This window comes from Balearica regulorum, chromosome 3 (assembly GCF_011004875.1).
Source record: "Balearica regulorum gibbericeps isolate bBalReg1 chromosome 3, bBalReg1.pri, whole genome shotgun sequence".
NCBI lineage: Eukaryota > Metazoa > Chordata > Aves > Gruiformes > Gruidae > Balearica > Balearica regulorum.
Genome location: NC_046186.1, coordinates 54,185,876 through 54,213,658, shown reverse-complemented (window position 1 = coordinate 54,213,658; position 27,783 = coordinate 54,185,876). Strand labels below are relative to the sequence as shown.

The 27,783-nt window shown below is 39.6% G+C and overlaps 1 long non-coding RNA gene across 1 annotated transcript; it reads left to right on the top strand.

Annotated features, from left to right (window-relative positions):
• The first annotated feature begins 1,994 nt into the window (after positions 1-1,994).
• On the top strand, positions 1,995-3,499 carry LOC142601268 (uncharacterized). Its single transcript, XR_012834871.1, has 2 exons — positions 1,995-2,861; positions 3,365-3,499. It is a non-coding gene; the product is annotated as an uncharacterized LOC142601268 (long non-coding RNA).
• The last annotated feature ends 24,284 nt before the right edge of the window (positions 3,500-27,783 follow it).

The window sequence follows — 27,783 nt, the reverse complement described above, 5'->3', positions numbered from 1 at the left end:
ATCAGATGAACTTGGAATATTTGTTACTTGCTTGAAAGAGAACTCATTTATTTTTGTACTAAAAGGAGTTTCCAGTTAATTGCTGTTGCTGATCTACACCCCAATCTACCCAGACTTCTAACATGTTTAGTCCTTTTGACCTGAGCAGGATATTGTACAAGTAATTATTGTCCACATGAAATGAATTACCAATTTTAAGCATTTTTGAGCTATCACATAGACATGACAGTAATTCTGTACTGGGTGACTGCCACTACCTGTCTGAGCTGGGAAGTCTCTGTTTCTGAACAAGACAGCCCTGTGCTCCCATACTGGCTGGGAAAAGGTATGTGATACTTATCTGGCATCTGAGGCAAGTGATGGTTTTAGAGGGAATACTCTATAATGCTCAGGTTCATAACATCCTTTTCATCAATTCAGATAGTGTTTTTCTGTTTCAGTGTATTCTAATGTGAAAGGATAATCTTTCATTTGTTATCTGTAAGAGAAAACACAACTGAATGATGGAATTTTAATGTTATATTATGAGTCTATATAGAAAGTCTTGCAAGAAATATCATCTAGAAAAATCACTAGTGTGTCTAATTAAAAAAAAAGTATAATCACTGAATAATATTCTTTTCATCCATTTGTATCTACATATTGCAACTATGCACATTTTTAAAGGCATGGAGAGACTAATTTTTCCACGTGAGTGAATACTCAGTTACGTGTAAATAACCTGGCAACTGGCTGTAGTTACGAAATGACTACAGCCCTGATATTTTACTGTACCTGATTTTAGCATTCTGCTTATAGAAAACTATAAACTTGTACAAAAGAAAGAGAAAGCTGAAAGAAAACCCTCAGTTATAGCTCTAGAGAAAAAATTACTTCAGGAAAGCCATTTTGGAAAACCATTTCAAAGGAACAGAGGAGGCACAAAAATTGATAACTTTCTGCTCTGTGCTTTACAGTAAAACTGCCTACTATTTCATTCTGTCCAATTCTGTTGGTTTGTTTGTGTATTTCTTGGACTGGGCCCATTTTTTCAATATGAAGCAGCAAACAAGGAAAAATGGCAAAAGAATAAGTATAAATAAGTGACAACTGCACCTTTAAAGAGCTGCCTTCTTTATGGGAATTTAGTTGTAGTCTTTAATGGAGAACAGAGCTAAAGGACACAGCTCCATAGTGCAGCTGAAATAGGAGCTGAAGTGAACCATTACTACAGAAAATTAACTTCCAGTAAGATCCACATCACTCATATTAAATACTACAATATGTTCATCCTTCTAATCATGAACTTTACCAGAAGATATGCTTATTGTTTCATTTTTATTTTCCTAATGGCAGTTGCATTGTTTTTTTCCTCTATCTCTTTTTTTTGGTCTCTCTTTCTCTGTATATGCATGCACACACACTCTTACACAGTCTTCTGAAAGAATGCTAGACCACTTATGTAACATCCAAATGATGTTACTATTTATTACTTCTGCAATAATAGCATACAACAGGTCTATCCAGATACCTGAACATATAGTGCCATACACTATAGAATCAGAATAAAATGCCTTTCTGTACCTCCACGACCTCACAATGTAAGTAAATAACTTGTGAGTCAACTATACTGTTATTTGCTGAAAACAGCTGAGTGTGACAGGACACTTTGAACAATGCTCTTCCAGCTGAGATTTATATTTAAGGTAGGTTTTCTGGCAAAAATTCCCAATCATACAGATTGTAGTATTAAATTGGAAGGAACAGATCATCTATGACCTGTTTAAATGGAATAGCTGGAAAACTTGAACAGGAATTAAATATCAAGTCAATACTATGACATCTTCCATATATTTGTAAGGAAGAGGTGGCTATTGACAGCTATTGAAACTATAGGCAGGTAGTCTAGGTTTGGCTGAGAATTAAAATGTGTATAAACCAAACCAGGGAGAGATGAACCCCCTGGGAAGCCTCAACTACAGCATGCACAGCACTCGCCAGTGCTAATGAAGGATTAAGGACTACATGGTCTCCCTTGCAAACCAGTTCTTGCCCACAGCAAGGTTAAACCCAGCTGTTATTTAGGAAGTTAACTGTAATTTTAAGAGTTAATGAAAGACATGATAGGATCTTGAATGGGTTATGGAGAGCATTCAGAAGTTTCATATTAAGATGAAAAAGGTAGTACCTGAGGGTGGAACATTTCTAGTTTATCTATGATTTAGCTTCTGATGTATTTAAATAAGATTCAAAGAGGTATCATCAGATAAAAGAAGGAATTATTCATTGACTGCACTTCTTGGAAGAATGTATTTTTTTTCCTTAATACATTGATACCAAACATAACTTGTTTTTAAGATACAAATGAAGCAAACGTAAAATTTATTGTAAGAAAGAACGTGTGTTTTATGTGACTTTTACTAAAAGGCACCCAATATATTTGCCTAATGCCATACCCCACACTGCTGTTATAATTTCCTAGATCACAGGTACTGAATTAAACACTTATTTTCTACAGCTGCGTGTTTAGAAATACACACTGTCTGACACTGCCTTAGACTTTTGGTTTTAACAGCACATCGTTTTTCTGCCTCTGATCTGGAGACGTCATACAAGATCAAAAGAGATGAACTACTCGATGGTAGCCTGTGCCTCTGGATGTTTGATCCGCTTCCTGGCCTCCCCGGCAGTTGTCGGTGTTCAGAGCTCAACGACTGCAGAAGTGAGTGATGCAGAAATGGGACTGACTGATCCAGGAGCTGGGGAAGGTGCTCATCGTGTTATCAAGGTCTTAAGAAGAGTCAGCAGCGGGTTTGGCTCTGGTTAGGGTGCTTGCAGATTTCCAGCCAACTCAGCCCAAGTCGCATCTTAAGGGAGAAGCTGTGAGACTGCATTTCTCTTATAACGTCATTTTAGCCTCTACTCCAGATTAAGTAAAAGAGGCCTCAGGTATTAGCCAATGATATTTAAATAATTGCTGTATAATACACCCCTGTTTTGAGATTTAGTTTTGTTAAAAATTAGTTTAAACCAGTTTGGTATGTTTAATTAAAAATTACGTTCTCCTTTCAGCTAAACATTATTCAGAAAGAGGCACACTGAAAAGCAAAGAGCAAAATCCTTAGGAAATAAATTTCATCTTGAATACTGAGTTTTTCATGCTGATTTTTGAAGTGGCAAACACTTCATATTGTGCTTCAGCTGTACACAAAAGCATTCCTGTTGCATTCAAGAACATACATACTACTCCAAAGCTAAACATGAATACACATGAATAGCAAGGTCAAAGCTGTCATTACAGCATGTTTTATTTCTAAATGCTTTTAAAATAAAAAAATATCTAAAGTAAATATTTAAATTGTATAATTGGTGTTTTGTATTCCAGGAAACATTTTCCATGGCATCAAAATAAGAGCAGAATTGGCTAAAATTTTGGTTTTGTTCAGTCACAAACAGAAAACTTTCCTAAGTCTGGTGTGTCAGCAGTCTTCAAATCCTATTTCTATGTCTGCAAAGGCGGGGGGGGGGGGGGGGGGGGAGGAAAAAAAAAAAAGAGAATTAAATTTATGCTTTGTTCGTTTTCTCTCAAAGAATTGTATTTAAAAGAATTAAATAGACAAAGCATATTTTGTTTGTCAAATCTGGTCCCTTATTGTCTATTTTCTAGATGTTCATTAAAGTGAATTCATCAATGCAAACAGTCTCCCTCCACTTGTTGAATGTAGATATGTCTGAATGTTTTGCTTATACCTGTTGAATACAAATATGTCATATAAATACATTTTCTTGTGATGAAAGTAACTCTGATAGTAGTTAAATATTCTTTGGTTATTTCCCACTCTATGCAATAACCCAATAATTTGAGTTATCAGACTTTTTAGATGAACAGAATATATACTCTGGAGTCCATTGGCTTCAAATAGAACCTTGCAAATTGAGCCTGAGACATAATGATGTATTCAGAAAGAATATAAATAGTAGGTTAGTCACTCCTCAGTGAATACTGTGAATAATTTAGCTTGTGCCTTCACTATTCACTACAGTCAATTTGACCCATATATTATCTCTCAGGTACCAATCAGAAAGAAAAAATGCTGCTTTCATTAAATTTCATTATATGCACTGTCATTCTATTTCTTACTCCACTTTAGGGGAGTAATCCAAAGCAAACCAAGAGATTTTAAAAAGTTGTCACTAATTTGTCAACATCATATTTTCACTTATTTATCAGCTGCAAACAGAATATTCAGGAAAAACAGGGCATGCTGGAAAAAAATTCCAAGTGACATCCTGAACACACACACGTTATGATTATCATGTTTTTTCTTCTTAAAAACATGACAACTTCGACAACGTTTTATGAATATGCCACCTACTTCACATTTGCTTTTCCCTGAGGAACATTCCTCTTGCTTTTAATGAGATCTCAGCTGAAAACTCAATCCTAATTTTTGGTTTATCTATTACACTTTTAATTCTAGGCATTGTAAGCATGCACCCATAAGGTTTTACTTGCCTGGAAATGAATGTAGCATACAGGAATGCAGAGCTGTTAACAGGAAAAAGGAAACAATTAATAATTTGATATATTGCTATTACAGTTGTAGCAACGGTGTTGGAAAGAGCATCCTGAGTAGATTTGAATATAAAGGTAGATTTTTTGTGAAAATGAATATGGCATATTAACTATTATGCAGAAATTTAACCTTAAGAAATATACACTGGTGGGAAAACTAGTAAAATATTATTTCTTATTTTGGAGATTCAAAACCTTATTATGTGCTGTTATTGTGAATTAATACTGATAATACTACAGTGAGGTCAATTTATAATATGAGCGGATTTGCCTAGATTTAACGACGACTACTACTACTACTACTACTAAAGTGATCCTAGATGATTCCAGAAACCAAATTAATTCTGAGAAATCTTTCTGAGGATGTTTTAACAGTACCTTCACATATATATTTCATTATTTATGTGCTGGGTTCCTGTTTACATTGTATTTTTCTTTATTTAGATCTTTTCCATGAATGAGGTCACAGGACCTTGTCTGCTCTCACTCAAAACAATAGTATAATAACATTTTGCAGAACTAGAGCTTCTAAAACACTGTGGAAAAATAAACAAGTAGATAAATCTCCAAGTAAGTCCTAAAAGGCATTTTTCTGAAAGGGTCAGGACCTAAAAAATATTAAAACTACTCATTATGTTTTCATTTTTGTCAGGATACTTTCCCTTGCTCTTTTGTTCTCCTTGCAGGTTCCATTTCTGAGAGCTGTCTCATATTGTGAGAAAGATTGGTCAAAACTAAGAAAATATCGCAGTTCAGTAAGTGGGGAAATGCTTGCTAATGACATTAAAATGTCTCTAAAGCTGCTAACTTTGATGACCACAGAGGGGTTTTTTTGTTGTTTTTCACCCACAGAAGGGGAAGATAGTTCAGAATCATTTTAGTAGATTGGACACAGAAATCCACGGTCCCAGCTTCTTCTTGGATGTGCATTGATGGCATGAAAAGCAATGAACACAAGTTGTAACATGGAAATTCTGATGAGGTATAAGGAAATCTCTTTCACTGTCAATGTGGTCAAAGTCTAGAACAGGTTGTCCAAAGATGGTGTGGAATCTGCAGTCTCCATTCCTGCATATACTCAAAACTTCACTGGACCAGGTCCTGTTTTGAGCAGGGGATTGGACCAGGTGACCTCCAGAGAACATGTTAGTCTATGTTTCTAAGAATCTGTGCTTAACATTTTATTTAATTGATTGCCTAGATTTGTGCATGTTGCAGATAAATAGGTAATAGTTTGACATATACCAGAATGAAGAGACTACAGCAGAGCTGGAATAATCCTACTGATATTATGAAAGTTACATTGCCCAAGCATACATTATAATGTTGCAATCAATCACATATTTGCTGTCACAATTATATTTTTGTTGTCAAACAAACACATAGTTCTAACCTGGTGTCATAATTTTGGCAAGTTATATTTTTCTAATATAGGTAGCTCTAAATAAGTCTTTAATTTTATAATTTCTAACTATAAACTTTTCATATTTGGCAATACTACATTTTTTATGGTTATTTCTTTTGGTTATTTAGGATCTTTGAGCAATAATTTAGCTGTCCATCTTACAAGAAACAGCTCAAAACTTGAAGTATAGAATACTGTATAAAATTTCCTGAGGCAGATGCCGACAAAAATGAGAGTGAAAGAGGAAGAGTAGCATATTGCAACTTTTCTCCTACTGATAATAAAAATAGCTAGTAAAAGCACAGGAAGCATGGAAAAATAAACCCTTTAGAAAAAACAGAGTAAGCCAGACACATTCACGTGCATTTCTCCAGTGAACAGGGAGCTCTCTGCCTGGCGGGAACAGATGTATCTTTCTCAAACCAGAGAAGGGAGCAATGAGGGCTGTATAAGTATCTTTACCATAGATTAACAGTAGGGTCTGAATCAACAAATCATAACATGTGATCACCTAAAATGAAGGGTAAATTTTCATTACACTAACTTTCATCCTCTCTATGGAAGAGACACAAGGAAAGCTGTGCAGTGGAAAGAAAAGTCATCTTCTCTAATTTCTGAAATGGTAGTGTGATAGATAAGAAATCTCCCCCCAAAGAGGAAGCTGAAGGCACTGACAGAGTTCTGACTCTACTGGGATGCTTATAATGGAGTGGCTGTCACAACTCATTTTTCACTATTCAGCTGTTCTAGTTCTTTGATCTATATCTGGCCAGGGCAGATCATCTTGCTCAAGGCTTTTGCCAGTGCCATTGATTGACCACAGTCATTTAATGACCACAGTAGCCAGGAAAAAGGGATCCATGAACTCTGTTGGTAGGTAAGGAGAAACAATACCTCCATATTCCCCCTTTCTTTCCCTCTTCTTACAGCTCTAGTACATGGTCTTTCCCTCTCTTTTCACCCATTTTTATTGTGAAGAACCATCACAAGCCGAGCCAGAAGCATTTTGGAATCCAGTCATAAAAACCCAACATAATTCAAACTACAATAAAAGGCAAGGCTGCTACTTTATGCTATTATCAGATTTTACTTCCTATCTAGAGAATAATCAGCTTAAATACAAGGACCTCTTGGGACCACAGATGATTGCGTTGACCAAATCAAGTAGGGTCCAGGTCAGACCAGTGAAGAGATATTTGGAAGCATTAGCTTGAAAGAATCAAGTATTCTTTCAGCTTCAGCAAACAGTAATATTTCATAACAAACCAGATTGTTTACCTGAAAGCTGTGGTGTTAAAATAAGGAGTTAAAGAGAGAAAGATTAATCTGCCATAAACATATATAAAGTCTCTGATCTGAAATTAAACTTGATGCTCATTACTAAACTTATCACAGCAGCAGACAGAATTTCAAAGGTGGAGGTATTTCAAAGAGTGGTTTAAGTCACTGTTACAGAAACTATGGAATGGGTTAAAGCTTCACCTAGAAATGTTCTTGCATCTTTTCTTATTAAGACACATCTTTGAAAGTCATATAAAGTGAGAAAACCAAAATTGGGAGGCCAGAAGTTCAACCTGGAGTACCTTAGAAGACCAATTAAAGCATTCCTGGAGGTTTTATAAATCTGTTAGCAATATCCTACAGGGCCATTAACTTTCAATAAAAGATATAAAAGATGTACTGGGTCTCTGGAGATTGGTAATGGCATGTATAGCATTCACCTCTAGTTTGTCAGGTCAAATCCAACCCACACTGAAAGGAGGTCTTTCTGATGCTGATGTCAAAGTTGGTAGGTCAACTACAGTTCTTTCTAACTCACTCAACTTCAGCGATTGTTACCTAGGCCTCATGCCATGAGCAGTTTCTACACAGAATTATGTGATGCTCCTGAAACAGGTCATGAGAGTCTGTACATTTACTGTGATTGCATGACTTGGCGTTGTGCTTCTCCGGAGAGTGAGATGGCTATTACCATTCAGCATGACACTTCCAAAACAGAATCTTATTGTACTTAGAAGTAAAAGAGTTTGCTAAAAAACCAAACAACCCCCTCTCCCCCCCATTATTTAGCAAATACAGAATAGAATCATAGAATAGAATGGTTTGGGTTGGAAGGGACCTCAGAGATCATCTAGTTCCAACTCCCCTGCCATGGGCAGGGACACCCTCCACTAGACCACATCGCCTGAAGCCTCATCCAACCTGGTCTTAAACACTTCCAGGGATGAGGCATCCACAACCTCTCTGGGCAACCTGTGCCAGTGCCTCACCACTCTCACAGTAAAGAATTTCTTTCTAACATCTAATCTAAATTGACCCTCCTTCAGCTTAAACCCATTACCCCTTGTGCTGTCACTACACTCCCTGATAAACAGTCCCTCTCCAGCTTTCCTTCAGGTACTGGAAGGCCGCAATTAGATCTCCCCGGAGCCTTCTCTTCTCCAGGCTGAACAATCCCAACTCTCTCAGCCTGTCCTCACAGGAGAGGTGCTCCATCCCTCTGATCAGCTTCGTGGCCCTCCTCTGGACTCTCTCCAACAGCTCCATGTCTCTCCTGTACTGGAGCCCCCAGAGCTGGACGCAGTACTCCAGGTGGGGTCTCACAAGAGCGGAGTAGAGGGGCAGGATCACCTCCCTCGACCTGCTGGTCACACTTCTTTTGATGCAGCCCAGGACACGGTTGGCTTTCTGGGCTGCAAGTGCACACTGCCGGCTCATGTTGAGCTTCTCATCAATCAATACCCCCAAGTCCTTCTCCTTAGGGCTGCTTTCAATCCATTCCTCGCCCAGCCTATAGTTGTGCTTGGGATTGCGCCGACCCACATATACGACCCTGCACTTGGCCTTGTTGAACTTCATGGGTTCACATATCTATCAATTTTTCTAAAAAGATTAATGTTTATTCAGACTTTCTATAGACCTCAGTTGGTTCAATATATCACTTAACTTACAACCCCCTTTTCTCTACTTTTTTGGGGAATATCTCATTTAAAAGCGCCTCACTCTTCATCACTACCTTCCCCAGGGCCAACTCATTCTTTATGTGTTTATAACCTTTTGATTTGCTGTTTTCTCCTTTCACCATGTAATCACTCTGTCAGTGTTTGTTTGGAGACTATCGTGGTCACTGTGTTACTTTGCTGCTTGGTTTCACCAGCATCACCCTATTAGTTAAAATCAATATATTAAAACAGAAAAAAATCCAGCAATCTAATATAGGAATGAATTACTGTCTCATTGACCCTCTCACTCATAGTGTTCAACAAAGTATTACACATTTGCATCCCTAGATGATTGCATAACATCTCCCCCTTATTTTCTGTACCATTCATGGTTGACTTTAGGATAATTCCCAGGGAGTGAGAGATGTCTTCCTTACAAAGTGCAACACCAGGCAGCCATCCTTGCTAATAATAGCAAAGAATGCTTCAGTAACACTTCTCACTTCTGAAGTGATTACATCTTAAATCCTAGTGGAAAAATGGAGGGCAGATAAACTCAGTTACCACCCTCTGTGCTGTTAGTCATCAACGGATTTAGCATTCAAGGGCTATGATCCACAAACCGTTACTGTGCTAATCACTCACATAAATGTAATACACAACAGTAAAAAATAAACATAAAAGCTGTTTTTGAGCTTATAATGATAAGCACTCAAGAATTAACTAACATCAAGATTAAAAATGTCTGTACCTAATTTGCATCCAAACTCTTCTTTGTGCAAATGCATTATCGTACTGTCTTTAATTACATGGTGATACACCGCTTCTTCTGTAAGACTTTCATTAAGTGGAAATCTGATAAGCTGAGGAATCTTGCTTATTTAGCAAACTTTCTTTAAGCAGAAAATCTCCACAAACACAAGCAAACAAATTTTAAAAGTTTTCCATAATAAGAATAGTTTAGTTCTACTGAGGTTCTAAGTCCATGAAGGTTTCAAGTGAAATAAAGAAAACCAAAACAATTAAAAATCAATATAATTACAGTTCTCTTACCAGTCCAGAAGAAGGAGAGGTTTCAGTGCATTTCAGAATGAAAATTTATTTACAGGTAAGCCTGGCAAACGTGGTGTCTAGTTGCTGAAAAGCTTATTTTTCTTGTAGAAGGATACTTCTTAATAATTTTTCCCAGAACTTAAATATGTAAACAATCTTTTAATTCAGGTTTGCTCTTCTCGTGCTTTTGAAAAGAATATCTGTTTCATATTTAAAGTGATACTATTTGCACTAAAACCTGAAAGCCCAAATCAGGAGTCTGCAACTGACTTCACGACACCTTTTGAAAGTGTTTAAAGATCTCCATGTTAAGCTTACACCATGTTCATGAAGGACCATTTCCTCCCGCACTACAAACAGGATAAGTTCTGTCAGCATTATTAAAGGATGTAGTAGGAAACATAATCAGATTATTTGTAGTCTTTTGCTATAAGTTCCCAACGGGGTACAGTTAGTTTCAGTGGGAAATTCTCTAGCTGTTCTATATCTGAACTCATAGCATTGTATTTTGCAGATATTTGGTAGTCCATTTACTGTTTTCAAAGTAAATAGTTAACTGCGTTCCTTCAGAACCTGCTGCAGTGAGAGAAGGGAAGAAAAAATATTCAGTTACATGACCACATAGGATCCATGGATTGCTTCTCATATGTAAGTGCACATGGACAGGTATATTACAAATGTATGTAGGCACCTCTACCACAAACTTAGGAAGATGCATATAAACAGACACGAGCCACGTGCATTTAGGCCATCTTTATTAGGAGTTAAGCTGGGTCTGGGGAGAATGTGTGTTTGGGTTTTTATTGTTTGGTTGTTTTTTTGTTTTGTTTTTTTGTTGTTGTTGTTGGGTGGTTTGGTTGTTTGTGGTTTTTTTTTTTTTTTGTTCATAGAGATACTTTAGTTTGTTTTATCTTTTCTTTATAGGCAACTGGAACAATTAGTGTTATACTTTTATAGGAAAATTACCATCTTAAAGGGTATGTTCTGAAACTCCATGAGCTTTTAAATGTCTTAAAAATAAGTTTCAAAGTGCCATAATACATTCTGTTCTTGTAAATGTTTGGTTTGTTTTAAAAATTTTACAGATATTCCTTTGCTCATAAAGGATCAAAAGTAAACCTAAACTCTCCTTAGGAGTTACTAGAGCAGCAGATAAGCTGGTGGGCTTTGATGCTGAAAAGTTCAGGTCTAAATCCAGCTGAATTAACTGACAATGTTCAGATCAGGAAAGCGCAATTTTGTCAGAATTATTTGTATATTTCTGTAAGCAACACTGATTTTAAAATGTGTTTAATGTTTCAGTTGGGGAAATAGAATAGATTTTTGTTATTTAATCAACAATGTGTATCAATATTGCATTTAAAATATCAGTTAAAAAAATCCATTTTGACATCTAAAATCATTGAAATGAAATATCAAAATTTTACAGATTCTTTTGGTCATAAAAGTATTTTTATATTGTGTATAATTATTTAGACAAAAGTATTTTATACTCCAGCATTTTGTTCCAATTCAGCCTGATTTTAGAGACATGAAAATATGACAGTAAGAAAATACAGTGACTTATTTATAACACAGATGCAAGACTTTTCTTGGTCATTTCTCTATAAATAAGTACCATGTCTATTTTTTCAGATGTCTCCAAATATAAGATAAATTTTAAGTAAGATTAATATGTCAGTGAATTCTTACGCTGCTGTTGTGGTTTCTCGTCTTCAACCGACATGACAGCTGTACTGAGCTGTCAACATCAGATACTATACCAACACCTCTGGCACCAGAAAAAAAAGACAATTATTCTGACAGTTTCCACATGATTGTTATTCAGGCCACCACACTGATCAAGGAAATTTTTCCCCTTTGCTTGAGAAAACCAAATAAACATTGGAGAAAGAAAAAGCTTTAAATGTTTGACAGCATTTCTTTTTCATTTCATAAACTGTTTCCAGAAAAGCTCTTACTTATTGCTTGCATTTTATTGCTACTGATATATGGGATTCTTCTACCATGGAACAAGCTGGTACCACTACAAAAAAGAAACTTCTCCATGGGTTATCAGTGACATCAGGGCAAGAGATCACTCACTTACTTACACTTAAGGAAAAAGAATCACTGCAGTTCAGCAAAATCATCTGCTGGAAACTCAGGCAGAGTAGAAGCTAAGATTTCTGGGTCTATTATTCTTTGTGTGAGTCTGTCATCAACCAGTAATTGAAAAGAAAGTGAATTGAAAAACTTTGGAAGTTTTGATCCTGCAGAGCTGTTCCTTTTGTCATGTTTTTAGATTTGTTTGAGCAAAGGGTTGTGCTTCATCATCTCCAATAATTTTGTATTGCAAGGCTAGTGGTGCTCACACAAGGTTGTTAAATTCACCTTGCAAACCCTTTAAAGATGTTATAGATGCATAACTAACGCTAAGGACAATTAGCAACCACAAGTGTAATTGCCCATGGAATCTGCATCTGGCAGCCTCCTGAGTACTGGTGGTGCTGTGCCAACCCTGCAAGACTTAGGCTAACAAATTTCAGGTTGTCTATGGTACCTGGGGGAAAAAAATGAAGGGAAAAGGGGATGTCTCTTTTTTGTTTGCTTGTTTGGGGTTTTTGTGTGTGTGTTTTTGTTTTTAGGGTTTTTTTTTTAACTGGTAAGCTAACTCTGAATGTCAAAAGGAAGTAACATTACTCAATTATAGCTTAAAGTTTAAAAAGTCTATTGAAGATTTGAGAATGGGAGCCTCATGCTTCAGTATGCAGCTGGAGTGTTTTCCTGTTTTCCAGGGACAAAGCTGTCAAAACCCATTAAATAACTACAACAAAAAGAATGTTATGGAAAAGATTTGAGAGAGCTCAAAATGCAGAGCTGGACTGTACAGGTGTCATGGATGGATCTGCTTCTCCTGTTTCAGAGGTGTGTAGTCTCTGGGAACATTCTTCTTCCCTTATCACTCAAGGTAGGAAGGAATTCTGAATGATTCACAAAAGAAATGGAAATGATGGCTTGCTATATAGTCTGGAAAAACCTTTGATATAGGTTTATTTGCAGCATGTGGAGATTGTATATAACTTGCTTGGTTCCTTGTTTGTTTATTTTTGATCAGCCCTCTTTAACATAACAGACATTTCCACTCACTTTCGTGGTTTCTTCTTCCCAGACCCCACTGATACTTTTTTGTTTGTTCTTGCAGAAGTGTCCAATAAATTTCTTCTTTTTTTCCACTCTGTCTACTGAATAAAATACTAATAGCTCCATTCATCTTTATGCAGGCTGTTTTGTTCGACATCTGGAGAAGTCGTTGTTGTGTATCTCTGTCTAGATATAAATAATTGCAATGTTTGTTAAGTCTGCAAAGTTAAGCCCTCAAAAGTTAGAATATGGTAAATTTACACTTGTCTCTGAAATGGTAATTTGCTTTCTTGTGTATACATGTTACAAAAGAGTTCTACACTGATGCTGCTTTTTTAATGAAACTCTGAATCAATTAACAAGTGAAATCAATACTTTTTTATTAATGTAACAGAAAGTTACTCATGTTGATTTAAATCCATTCAATATAGAATTACTAATTTATCCCTGAATGAGTTAATTGTGCTTTCATCAGAATACAGAATATCACAATCTCAGATATTAAGGAACGCATTTTCATGACAGCACAATAGGATCAACCAGTATTGATTCTACACAGGGGCCTAGACAGAAGTGGCATAGTACAAGGTACCCACTTGTTTTGTATGCCCTTCTTGAAACATCTGGGTCATGACTTTCCAGAACACTTAGCAATTACACCTTGTGTGGTGGGTTGACCCTGGCTGGGGGCCAGGTGCCCACCAGAGCCGCTCCATCACTCCCCTCATTCACTAGACATGGGAGAAAAAGTACAACGAAAAGCTTGTGGGTCGAGATAAGGACAGGGAGAGATCATTCACTAATTATCATCATGAGCAAAACAGACTGAACTGAGAGAGGGAATTCATCTAGTTTATTACTAAGCAAAACAGAGTAGAGGAATGAGAAATAAAATCAACTCTTAAAACACCTCCCCCCACCCCTCCCATCTTCCCAGGCTCAACTTCACTCCCGGCTTCAACCTCCACCCCCCTCAGAGGCACAGGGGGACGGGGAATGGGGGTTACGGTCAGTTCATCACACATTGTTTCTGCCGCTTTTTCCCCCTCAAGGGGAAGGACTCCTCTCATCGTTCCCCTGCTCCAGCATGGAGTCCCTCTCACGGGAGACAGTCCTTCACGACCTTCTCCAACGTGAGTCTCCTCCACGGGGTGCAGACCTTCAGGAGCAAACTGCTCCAGCGTGGGTCCCCCACGGGGTCACAAGTCCTGCCAGCAAACCTGCTCTGGCGTGGGCTCCTCTCTCCACGGGGCCACAGGTCCTACCAGGAGCTTGCTCCAGCGTGGGCTTCCCACGGGGCCACAGCCTCCTTCAGGTGCCTCCACCTGCTCCGGTGTGGGGTTCTCCACGGGCTGCAGGTGGAGTCTCTACACCCCCTCATCCTCCCTCCATGGGCTGCAGGGGGACAGCCTGCTTCACCATGGTCTTCACCACGGGCTGCAGGGGGATCTCTGCTCCGGCGCCTGGAGCACCTCTTCCTCCCCTTCCTTCTGCACTGACCTTGGTGTCTGCAGAGTTTCTTACACCTTCTCACTCTTCTCTCCGGCTGCAAAAGCTCTCTCTGACTGTTTTTCTTAAATATGTTATCACAGAGGCGCTGATTAACTTGGCCTTGGCCAGCGGCGGGTCCGTCTTGGAGCCAGCTGGCATTGGCTCTATCAGACACAGGGGAAGCTTCTAGCAGCTCCTCACAGAAGCCACCCGCATAACCCCCCCACTACCACAAACCCACTGCCACGCAAACCCAACACACCTTGCTAGGCAAATTTTGTGACCATTATCTCATGGTAACCATCAGAGAAATGTGAAGGATAGAACTTACAATAAGCGAGCAAGATGTGAAATATTTTGAAAGGCATAATCTAGCTTAAAATGTTAGTTTGGAGGGAGTTGTTTCATAGCAGTGGCTAAAGCTTCTGGCCAAACCCAAGACAGTGCACAAATGTACAATCATGCTGGAACTCATAAAAAGAAAAAAAACCCACAAACACCATTCTAAAAGCAAAATAAAGTTATCTTTCTTTATTTTTCAAATGACCAAACCATTTAAATTATAACTTAAAACCAAAACCAACTTGGATCTTCCAGTTACAACACCACAACACTAGGTCATCCAGAAAGGGAAATAAACCCAAAAGCAGCACAAAAGCAACATTGGAAGATACATGGCTTGGAAAATTACATCTAATCAATTGAAGTCTGGCAAACTAATGAGTGACTAAAATCAGGATGTTGTAAGGGGGAGAACTAGTTTGACTTTATTATTGCTTGTTATAAAAATAATCACTAAAAGAGAACATTTTGCTTTGTGTTGCCATACAAAAGATTTTTATGGTTTCCAAATCAACTGATCCAACTGTAATAAAGTGCTTTTAATTCCTTATATGAATTAATTACAGCTCTCAGCCTGGAAAGTCACTGTTGTGTGGCATTCATCCTTGATGCACTATGTACCTGAGAAGAGGGACCACAGATAATACATAAAATATTGTCATTGCGACTTAAATCCCACTGTGCACCTACTGAATGTCTGTAAAACTTTCTTTGTTATACTTCTGGTAATTGTGCTTTGTAGAGGATGAATTCATTGTTTTCACTTGGGGGGGTGAGCAGATATAGTAAGCATCAGAGATATTTCTAGTTTCTAACTGATTTAAATTCTCTTAGTTTTTGTTTTCTGTTACATTCCATCTGACTTGCTGATGCAGTGTGTCAACAATAATTTTATATTCATTCATTATTGACATTTGAATAGTTAAAAACTAGTAAGCCTGTCAACCCACAGAGATTTGCCCATCACCTTGGATCTCACATGAACATCTTGCTTTGACTCTACCTTCAGTGTAATTCTTCCATCTCCTTTTTTTTTTTGTGTGTGTGTGTGGTTTTTTTGTTTCTATGCCAGAATGATTTTGTAAAAGGCTTTCTACAGGCTTACTTCACACGCAGTGTCAATGAATTAGATTTAATGAAGACTGTAGCAGCAATGACACAGTGCCAAGACTTAATACAGACATCGTGGCTACTCACTTTTTCACTCTTTATTTTACACATAAGAGGTTTGGGAAACTGTGGACAAGCTGTTTCAGAGTAAAGAACATTGCTGTTCAACCAAGGCTAATACAAAATAATCTGAAAGTGTTTACAGTGTAATGGAATGGAGAACCACAGAAATATTTTCTTCAACAAGTCAGCCCATGTGTCCCGGGCTGCATCAAAAGAAGTGTGACCACCAGGTCAAGGGAGGTGATCCTGCCCCTCTACTCCGCTCTTGTGAGACCCCACCTGGAGTACTGCATCCAGCTCTGGGGGCACCAGCACAAGAAAGACGTGGAGCTGTTGGAGCAAGTCCAGAGGAGGGCCACGAAGCTGATCAGAGGGATGGAGCACCTCTCCTCTGAGAACAGGCTGAGAGAGTTGGAGTTGTTCAGCCTGGAGAAGAGAAGGCTCCAGGGAGATCTAATTGCAGCCTTCCAGTACCTGAAGGGGCCTGCAGGAAAGCTGGGGAGGGACTGTTTATCAGGGAGTGTAGTGACAGGACAAGGGGTAATGGGTTTAAGCTGAAGGAGGGTTGATTTAGATTAGATATTAGAAAGAAATTCTTTACTGTGAGAGTGGTGAGGCACTGGCACAGGTTGCCCAGAGAGGTTGTGGATGCCTCATCCCTGGAAGTGTTTAAGACCAGGTTGGATGAGGCTTCAGGCAATGTGGTCTAGTGGAGGGTGTCCCTGCCTGCAGCAGGGGAGTTGGAACTAGATGATCTTTGAGGTCCCTTCCAACCCAAACCATTCTATGATTCTATGATTCTACGATTTTTTCCCCCTTTGGGGTTCAGATGGAGAGAAATCCATCTGGGCTTTGTTTGCTTTTAATTCTCATCACATTTCGTAAGCTCAGGAAAATGAGATAAACATACAAGTGGATCTCTGCTTGCTATACAGGTATTACAGGCAAGTGAGATAATTCCAGTACTACCTTTCAATATTCAGATTCAGAATCACTCTGAATGTGTTCTCTTTTTTTTTGCTTTACATGCCTGTTCCATGGAGAATGAGGAAAACAGTTGATATGGAAGTAAATGTACTGTGACATTTTAATGAAATGTGAAGTACAAACATATTACTCTTAATGGTCCTTTCTCTATCACACCAAGTTCCTTACCTTGTCTTTAATTCAGGTGTTTTAGAGTGTTCGTGTCATATCCAGAAACAAATTTCTTCCTTTAATTTTTAATTAATTATTAATCTTTAGGATATGCTTATTTCTATGCATCCCTGAATAATTTACAGTGTGGATAAAAACATGCATGGTCCGATGTGACTATTGATCTCCCAACAAGAGAGAGAGACAGAAAGAGAGAATGAGTGAGTGAGTGAGTGAGTAAGTGTGTGTCTTGAAACCATAGAGAAGAGCTAACATTGAGGAGCAATGAGGAGAAAACACCATCATAATTGGAAGAAGGTGAGGAATGCTAGGAAGTCATTTAAAATATGATTTGTCGAGTTTACAGGAAAAAGAGAAACAACAAAACCTTGACTTTGCAAGGAGGCCCTAGACCTATGTTTGCCAAGGCCCAAATGTAAGAAAAACAGAACAGGTCAAGGAGTTGCAGAAGAACAAATCCTTTGGCATGCATATGCCTCCGAGCTATATTTAATGTCTATGTATGTGTAGCGTGTGGAGCTCATTCTGAGAGTCAGATTTTTATCTTACTCTCATCCATTTAACAGCATGATCTGTAGGCAAACCTGATGTTTGACATAGACAATGTCTGTACTAGCAAAAGAAATAGTGCCAGGTAATGTTCTTGGCCACTGGAAATGATCTTCTATATAGTTAAATCATTAGAGTGATCTATGGCACATTTTTGGCTTCGGCAGCTAACACTTTCACAAGTTGCTCCTGGACAATATTAGGGAATTGGTGCAGGTAAGAGACCATTATTGACAAGCAGTTTGCATGTGACCACCATCTGTTGCAGGGTTAGAAAGCCTGATATTATGAATGGAGGTGATTTTGTGCCAGCTAGCCTCTGTGCTGGAGAACAGCCCCAGGCATATTGCCAAATTTAATAGAATTAATAAAGAAAGTTGTTGAGATAATGTTCAGTCTTGAGAAAAAGGGCTCAAGACAAAGGTGACTTGCACTGTTCTGTAATTTTGTGAAGGTCCAAGAAACTGCCTTTATTATTCCCCTTGTAACCTCACTTTCTCTGAAATTATATCTATGAATTTAAATGCAAAGAAAATACATCAGGAAGATACATTTCCTTACCTGTTCTCATATCAGGATTTCAGCATGCCAGTATCATCATCTTCTAAGCAGAAGATTTTAAATTGTCAGAAATAGAGGCTGCAAAATTGACTTTGTGGAGAACTGCTGACAGACGTCAATCACAGTACACAACTGTATTGCAGCTCATTAATGAGTGTATTTTTACTGTAGTTAGTTAAAGCTATCAAAAAAGCTAATATTGACTCTGCTATGGCACCCAGCCACATTCTTAACATGTAATCTATCTTTACTTGAACTTCAAAGAAAGATCTCATCTAGTTTTTAGAAATTTTTAAAAAATATTTATTTTAATGTGAAAGATACACTTGTTCGTTATGTGTTTAAAAACACAACAGACTTTAACAACCCTGTCTAATCATAAATGGGAATATCCTTTCTTATTAGTGTAATAAATACAACTGAAATCCTTTCCTATTGCAAAGTAAATGTTTCTTCATATAAGAAACTCTACAGGCTTTAATACAGGTACAGTTCCAATGAACTACCAGAGCTATCCCACTCTTGAGGCATCCTGCAGTTCATCTTTAGACCATTCTGCCCACACAGAAACTCATAGACAGAGAAGTACAAACAAGATAACTCTGTCCCATTTTGAATAATGAATGAGTTGGTTTGTGGTTTGTTTTTTTTTAATATGACTCATTTCTTTACAGGACAAGGTGTTAATTTCCATGGTTTTCATGAAAGACACATAATCTAAAAATCTTCCAACGTAATAGAGATCATTCAATGCTTCTTATGCTTGCAGGTCATCAGGATCACATTTGTGTCACATTTAGCTATATAAAAACCAGCTAAAATACAAAATATTAAGGACTTCAGCAAGCTACTTCAGTTCTTAAATTACTGGGCTTTTACTGCAGCTTAACAAAAAGTTTGGAAATTTTAAGAAGAGATGTGTCATGGAAAAGATCATCATTTTCCATTAAGCAGAGGTAGAGACCGGGATACATCCATCTGTTTAGCTAGCGTACCTTGCTCACCGTTATAGGTTTTAAGCACAGCTACTCTTATGATTTAGCCCCAGCCAGCAGCTAAACATCATGCGGCTGCTCGCTCAGTCCTCTCTTCCCTGGTGGAATGAGAAGGAAAATTGAAAGAAAAAGGTAAAACTCATGGATTGGGATAAGGAGAAGTTACTAGGACAGCAAAGGAACAGGAAAATAACAACAATACCCATAAAAGAATATACAAAGCAAGTGCAATTTACTCACTCCTGGAGGCCGATGCCCAGGCCGTCTAGTTACTCCTCCTCCCTGGTCAGCTCCTCCCCTTGCATACTGAGCATGATGTTATATGGTATGGAATATCCCTTTGGTTGGTTTGGTTCCGCTGTCCTGGCTGTGTCCCCTCCCAGCTTCTTGTGAAAATTAACTCTATCCCAGCTGAAAACCAGGACATTATCCACCCATTTTTCTATACCATCTGCATCATGCCCAGATCCTACATTTTCCAATTAATCATCACCACTCTTCCTGTCTTCGATATGTACAATATATACACACACAGAGATATAATTCCCTTAGTCTATGGGCCATCCTTCTAAAATGTCTGTTGAGGTAATTTAATCCATGACTTTGGGCTCCATCTGTCATAACGGTCTTTCAGGGCAGGAGAGATGGTGTGTGGTCTGGGATTGTTGGATGCTGCATCCAGAGCTCGCGGCTGGCATATCTGGCATGGTTCCTGCCCACAGTCTGTGGGTCGAAGATGTCAATTTTGAGGAAGCTGCTGGGCGCCAGTTGCTGAAGTCAGTTCTAGTTCCATCTTTGCAGCATTTTGCTCTGTTTCATCAAAGTTCATCCTTCATTAATTTGAATAATTCTTACTGTAATACCATTGATAGAGCATATAGCAATTGTAGTAGTGCTGACATACAATGGCAGGGTTATTTAGCAATTAACATCATAAAATTTAATTTATAGGCTATTCTCAACCAAAATCAAGTCCCCTTGAGGTACACATCTTGACTTCCCCATCCTTCCACACCACCCACCAAGTGCACCCAGGTCCCTGAGCAAAAGCAATCCTGTGGATGGGCTTGCCTTTGCCTGAATCAGGGATAACCCAAACTGTCTTCCCCAACATATTCTTCATGTGCTCTATGGGCACTTTACCCCTTCAACAGTACATGGAAATTTTGACTGGGCAGGGCCAGCTCGATTGGTAGACCCCCTAGTGTTTACTAACCAGTTGGCCTTGGCTAAATGTGTATCCTAATGTTTGAAGATCCCACCACCCATTGCTCTCAGTGTAATTTTTAGCAGTCCATTGTATTGTTCGATTTTCCCAGAGGCTGGTGCATGATAGGGGATGTGATGCACCCACTCAATACCATGCTCTTTGGCCCAGGTGTCCATGAGATTGTTTTGGAAATGAGTCCCATTGTCTGACTCAATTCTTTCTGGGGTGCCATGTCACCACAGGACTTGCTTTTCAAGGCCCAGGATAGTGTTCCGGGTGGCGGCATGGGGCACAGGATATGTTTCCAGCCATCTGGTGATTGCTTCCACCATTGTAAGCACCTGTTGCTTGCCTTGGCGGGTTTGTGGGAGTGTGATGCAATCAATGTCCCAGGCCTCCCCATATTTATATTTCAGCCATCGTCCTCCATACCAGAGAGGCTTTAACAGCCTAGCTTGCTTGATTGCAGCACATATTTCATGCATAACCTGTGTGATAGTGTCCATGGTCAAGTCCACCCCTTGATCATGAGCCCATCTATGTGTTGCATCTCTTCCTTGATGATCTGAGGTGTCATGGGCCCATCGAGCTATAAATAATTCACCCTTACGTTGCCAGTCCAAGTCCACCTGAGCCACTTCAGTCTTAGCAGCGTGATCCACCGGCTCGTTGTTTTGATGTTCCTCAGTGGCCCAACTTTTGGGTAAGTGGGCATCTATGTGATGTATCCTTACAACCAGCTGCTCTAGCTGGGCCGTAATATCTTGCCATAATTTGGCAGCCCAGATGGGTTTGCCTCTGCCCTGCCAGTTGCTCCGCTTCCACTGCTGTAACCACCCCCACAGGGCATCGGCCACCATCCATGATTCAATATGCAGGTAGAGCACTGGCCATTTTTCTCATTCAGCAATGTCTAAAGCCAGCTGGATGGCTTTCACCTCTGCAAACTGGCTCGATTCACCTTGTCTTTCACCAGTTTCTGTGATTTGTTGTATAGGACTCCATACCGCAGCCTTCCACCTCCAATGCTTTCCCACAATGCGACAGGACCCATCAGTGAAGAGGGCATATGGTTTCTCATTTTCTGGTAGTTTTTTATACAGTGGGACCTCTTCTGCATGTGTCACCTTCTCCTCTCTCAATATTCCAAAATCTTTGCCTTCTGGCCAGTCCATGATCACTTCTGGAATTCCTGGGCAATTGGGGGGTTCCTATTTGAGTCCACTGTGTGATCAGTGCAACCCACTTACTCCACGTAGCATCGGTCGCATGGTGTGTAGAGGGGACCCACCCTTTGAACATCCAACGCAGCACCAGCAGTCGGGGTGCCAGGAGGAGCTGTGCTTCAGTACCAATCACTTCTGAAGCAGCTCGAACCCCTTCATATGCTGCCAATATCTCCTTTTCAGTTGGAGTGTAGCGGCCTTGGATCCTCTGTATCCCTGACTCCAAAATCCCAGGGGCTGACCTCGAGTCTCCCCTGGTGCTTTCTGCCGGAGACTCCAGGTAGGTCCATTCTCCCTGGCTGTGATGTAGAGCACATTTTTTACATCTGGTCCTGCCCAGACTGGCCCAAGGGCTGCTGCATGAACTATTTCCTGTTTAATTTGTTCAAAGGCTTGTTGTTGCTCAGGGCCCCATTTGAAATTGTTCTTCTTCTGGGTCACCTGATAGAGAGGATTTACAATTAGACTGTAATTTGGAATACACATCCTCCAAAAAACCACAATGCCTAAGAAAGCTTGTGTTTTCTTTTTGCTAGTGGAGACATAGCTGTTATTCTGTTGATCACATCCATTGGGATCTGACGATGCCCATCGTGACATTTTATTCCTAAAAAACTGGATCTCCTGTGCAGGTCCCTTGACCTTACTACATTTGTGATTATTAGTTGTGGCATACCACTTGGCTGCCTTTGACTGCTGTTCATATTGAAGTTCTAGCATGTCTGGCAGGGCAGCGCTCCTGGATGGCGTGACTTCATTCAGACCACGATAGTCTACCATCAGCCTCCACTCTCTATTGGACTTCTGCACTGGCCATATGGAACTGTTAAAGGGTGATTGAGTCTTGCTAATTACTCCTTGGGTGACGATTCAGCTTATGGATGGGAATCAGGGAGTCTCGGTTGGTGAGATATCACCTCTGGTGCACCACTGTGGTAGTGATTGGCACCTGTTCAACCCTCAGCAACCCCACAACAGAAAGGTCCTTCAAGAGACCAAGCAAAGTAGTCAATGGTTCAATTTCCTCTGTCTCCAAGGCAGCTATGCCAAAAGCTGACTGGTACCCTTTTGGGTCCTTGAAATACCCTCTCCTGAGGCAGTCTATGCCCAGGATGCATGGAGCCTCTGGGCCAGTCACAATGGGGTGCTTTTGCCACTCATTCCCAGTTAGACTTCAGCCTCTAGTACAGTTAGCTGTTGGGATCCCCCTGTCACTCCAGAAACAGAGATGGCTTCTGCCCCTTCATAGCTGGATGGCATTAGGGTACACTGTGCAACGGTGTCCACTAGGGTCTTGTAGTCTTGTGGATCTGATGTGCCAGGCCATTGAATCCACACAGTCCAATAAACCCAGTTGTCCCTTTCCTTCACCTGGCTGGAGGCAAGGCCCCTAATCCTGCTCATTGTATTCATTACTCACTTCTTGTAAAAATGGCCTTCAAGAGGATCATACATACGATCAGCCCTTCTATTCTGTCTGGGGAACTGGAGTGGCATTTTTCTTGGAAGAATCCCCTTTTGTGATTGTTTTTATCTTGCAGCTCACGTACTTGTTCCTCTGGGGTCAAGGTAGGTTTTCTATCCTGTTTCCTCACATCCTCTCCGTTGTCACATAGGCAAAACCACAAGGGTGCCTTGTGGTGTGTACCTTCTATATCCTCTCTCCTGAGCAAAGGAACTCTTACTCCTAATAGCTGAGATACTGGCCTGTACAGGTGGGGAATAGGACATATTCTCTTCAATTTGCTGGACCTTCTGGGACAGTTTCTCCACAGCTGAGATGAGGGAGGCAAAGAGATGTTCTTCGTATTGCCAAAGTCAGCCAGCCACTTCATCCACTGTTGGTGCCTCTTTGCATGTCCAGTCCATTACTGCCAATGAGTTGGCATACAATGATGGTGCACTTCATACAAACTTCTGCCACATGGGTTGGGTACATTTGACTTCATCAGGATCTGTGGGTAGTTGCATGTTGTCTGGGTTATAATAAACCATTTCCTGCACAGCCTATTCCCTCATGTACTGGATACCTCTCTCCATGGTGGTCCACTTGCCTGGCTGACATACAACGTCTTCACTGAAGGGATACCTTTCCCTTGTACTTGAAAGAAGTTACTTCCAGAGGCTGAGAGCTTGTGTCTTTTTCCTAATCACCCTGCCTATGCCCCCTTCCATACACAGGAATCCCAGCTGCTTGGCCTCCCCGCCCTCTAATTCCAGGCCCCGTTATTCCAGCATCGGAGCAGCCAGGTAATGATGTGCTCACCTGGATGGTGGCTGAAATCTTTTCACATGTCTTGCAGCTCACTCAGGGACCAGGATTGGGTGATTACCTCTGGTTCTGCCTCTTCCTCCTGTTCTCGTGATGGTCCTGGTTCATTGTCATCTTTTACTAAGCGATCTGATTTTATTTTGTGTATTTCTTCCTGTGTATAGGGGTGACTGATACCAGCACAGTTGGTTTTATGGTTCAGCTGCACTGGTTGTCATTGGGATTTGAGTAGCCACAGTGCCTGTAGTGAGGGTTTGAGTAGCCACAGTGCTTGTCTCTGTTTCCCCTCTCTTCCCCCTGATGGCACTGCCTACTATTGAGCCATGTTTGGTAGATAGTGGCCAGGGCCCAGCACAGGGTGGTAAATTGTGCCTCCTTGGAATAGCCACAGTGTTTTCCTTCCAGATATTCTATCACTTTATTAGGGTCCTGTAGTTATTTGAGAGTGAAATTCCGAACCATTAGAGGTGAGATGTTCTCTAGATACCTGCCCATATTGTCCCACATGCCATGCCGCCTATGACTATCCAGACTTGGGACAGATCTCTGTGTGGTATTCTTAAAACAATTTTTTATAACTCTAAACAAGATCTGAAACACATTGAGGAGAAATAGGAGTAAAAGCATGCTGGCTTGAACATCCCAAGGGTACTCAAAATTCTGAAAAGCTGCTGTAACCATCCTGAAGGAAAAACAGGAGGTGAAAGAGAGGGAGAAAGTATCCTCCTCTACCTTCACCATAGATTGGGTGTGATTATTAATAAATTCTGAGAGATGTCATCTGAGGTATGGGCAAGACAGCAATGCCACATACAAATACTGGCTTAACCTCATGACCAGTGAAGTTATCATATCATAAATTGATATTACACAGTACAACAAAATGAGAATCCTGATCCCTCTCCCAGAAGTGATAAATAGTGCCACAGGGAATACATACAGCAAGTAAGGATTTGCATAGCATAACCACGTGAACAAGCAAAACACCATTGTGACCAGTGACTATTTACCTAATATAATGAATGTGTATAAAAAATTTGTTTTAACATGCTCTGGTCAGATCTGTCTTTATCTCAACCTTTCAAGCCCCATGTTGGATGCCCAAAAGGACAGCTACAGAAATGAATATAGCTCCCTTGTCTGTTCACATTAATTGATTTTCATTTTAGAGAATTATGAAGAATGCGTAGTTTTCACAGAAGCCTGAGACAAACATATGATCAAGACACAGATCAGCAAAAATGCTGATTAGTACATGATGCATTCTTAGATGTTGCTGCAGTAAGTTTAAGAAACTAAAGAATGATCTCAATGTCTTTGTAATGTCGTGCAATGTAATAATAGTTGATTGATCAGCTTCCCAAATGGGACACAGGAAAGATATGACATAGACTCCTTCATCAGTTAGCTGATTCAGATTTCATGTCTAAAAATTAAACCTGGTCTCATTAAACTGCAGTTCAGGTTGGAAAAGTGACAGCAAAGAGAACACCATGGGGATCCATGTTCACATTCTCTCAGTTATTTCACAGGAGATCTGTTCCTTTTTTCCTAATTGCTAGTTCTACTGCACATCCCACTGAGATCTGAAATTCAAGCTCTTTCTATCCACCATCACCAGATATATAGAAATTGTGCACTTAGAAACCACTTAAACTAGCATGCATGAATGAGGAGTCTGTATGTTTTACCAGCATGGATTCTTACTAACAAAAAATGGTAGCTGTGCAGACTTATTTAGCAACAAAGAAATGCAGTAATGGATATCTTAATATCTAAATCTCTGTCAATTGCAAAATTATCACAGATACAGAACCTTGTCTCCAGTGTAGTTTACAGAGCAGTTAGGTTTTCTTTTAGTAATTATTTACATAGTCCTTTTAGTAAGCTCAGCAAAACTCCTGGGGGTGGTGGTGGTGGAGCCGAGTGTAGAGATGTCTACAGCACACAATGAAACATAGGAAAGATGTCATCAAGCTAACATTAACTAATTAAGCTGATAAATCCATACAGTGTATTACAGTACTCTGCAGATGCCCCTGCCACTTTAGCATAGTCTGCCATCCTCTTCCCCTTCTCTGTGTTTGCTCTTTCCTCTTCCCCAACCTCATAAGATAGCTACTATTGAAATAGCATCCAAAAGAGCAGCAAACCTGTTTTTTCTTGACTCTGGAAAAGTGGGACCATTGCACCTTTGTCGTTCTGACAGTTGCTCTAGTTGCCTATTTGCCCCTGACTTTATGTATATGTTAATAAGCTCTGCTGAGATGACACTAGAGAAGCTTTCAGAGAACCATCTTTGGAGTCCTTCTGTTGTCCTCCCTGACACTTTTTGTTGGTTAAGCACAAACTGTAAATGTGCTCAAGCAGAATATACTTGTGCTGTTATAGAGAGAAAGACTTCAGAATAGTTGATTCCTGTGTAATCTTGAGAAATTAATAGGAAGTAGTTGTCAAAAAAAGTACAATTGTGGGGTTTGGTTCCTCTCTTCTCCTAGCCTGTCATTCTATTCCCACTTTTACAATAAAACTTCCTATAACCAGAAGTAAGAAGCTTATTCATCAAGAGAAGAGGGGACCATGTTTATTCTTCTAAGCTTGTAACTATCCTGTTCCTAAGGATATATTTATGGCATAAACCACCACACTTTTGTGAGTGCCCTCCAAAAATTGGTATTCTCCTCCCAGGAAGAAAGAAACATTTGGGTTTTTTTTTTTAATAATCAAAAGTTTTTGAACTCCCAGACTTCAGAATTATCCTGATTCTACCTCAGTCTGTAGGTAACTGGTTGTGTGAGCAAGAGACACTACCTACTTTGCCAAGGTCAAGATTTTCTTTGGTGACAGAAAATATTTTGACATACCTGCTGACAGTGACTTTGCTCTGAAATCTCTGAAATGAAACGTTAGTCTCACATTTCTCTCATTATCTTTCTGTATAGCCCTGTTCCTATTGTGAGTCCTGGATAGACTGTCTTAGTGCTGGCCACTGTAAGCCACGACTTACTCTGACATGGTGTTTAGTCTGAGACAAAAACTCCCTCTAGGAATTTTAATAAAATAGTAATTTATCCTCAGTTTACATTCCTCTTCTTTATTTTACCCATAATTTCCATTCTGACAGATGCACTTTCTGCTTGCTACTTGTGTATTAAACTAGCTCACACTTTGTGATGTTTTTATATGCAGGAATTGTATAGGAGGAAGAGAAATAGGGAACTAGAGGCTGTTTATAATCCTATGTTGTTTGAAAGCCAGTTCTTTCCTGTTTAATAGCAAGCAGATGGGTAACTTCCCTTTTACTATTTTATTTTTTTGTGCTTGCTTATGTCCTACTATACTTTATAAGGCAATAGCCGGATGTTTACTCTCTCTACAGAACAGAATGACAGAGTGGATATTAGTGTGTAGCATCTTGCTTTATTCTAATATCATCTGACTTCTTTCTAATTTTATCTCATTTGATTATTTTTACTTAGTTTATCTGTATTTAATTGCCAATTCTGCTATGTTTCACTGCTTTGTGAACACAGAGCTAAGTCTTACATATCCAGTGGTGAAACGATTCTTAACTTTAATAATGCAAGGTAAAGACATTGTTATTGTCTGTTATTAGTATATTTAACATACAACAAAATTCAGCAAAGATACTCTCCATACAGATTTTCTCACTTGCTAGGTTTTGCAACTTTTTAGGCACCAAAACTAGCTAGCTAATTTTTTTAAAT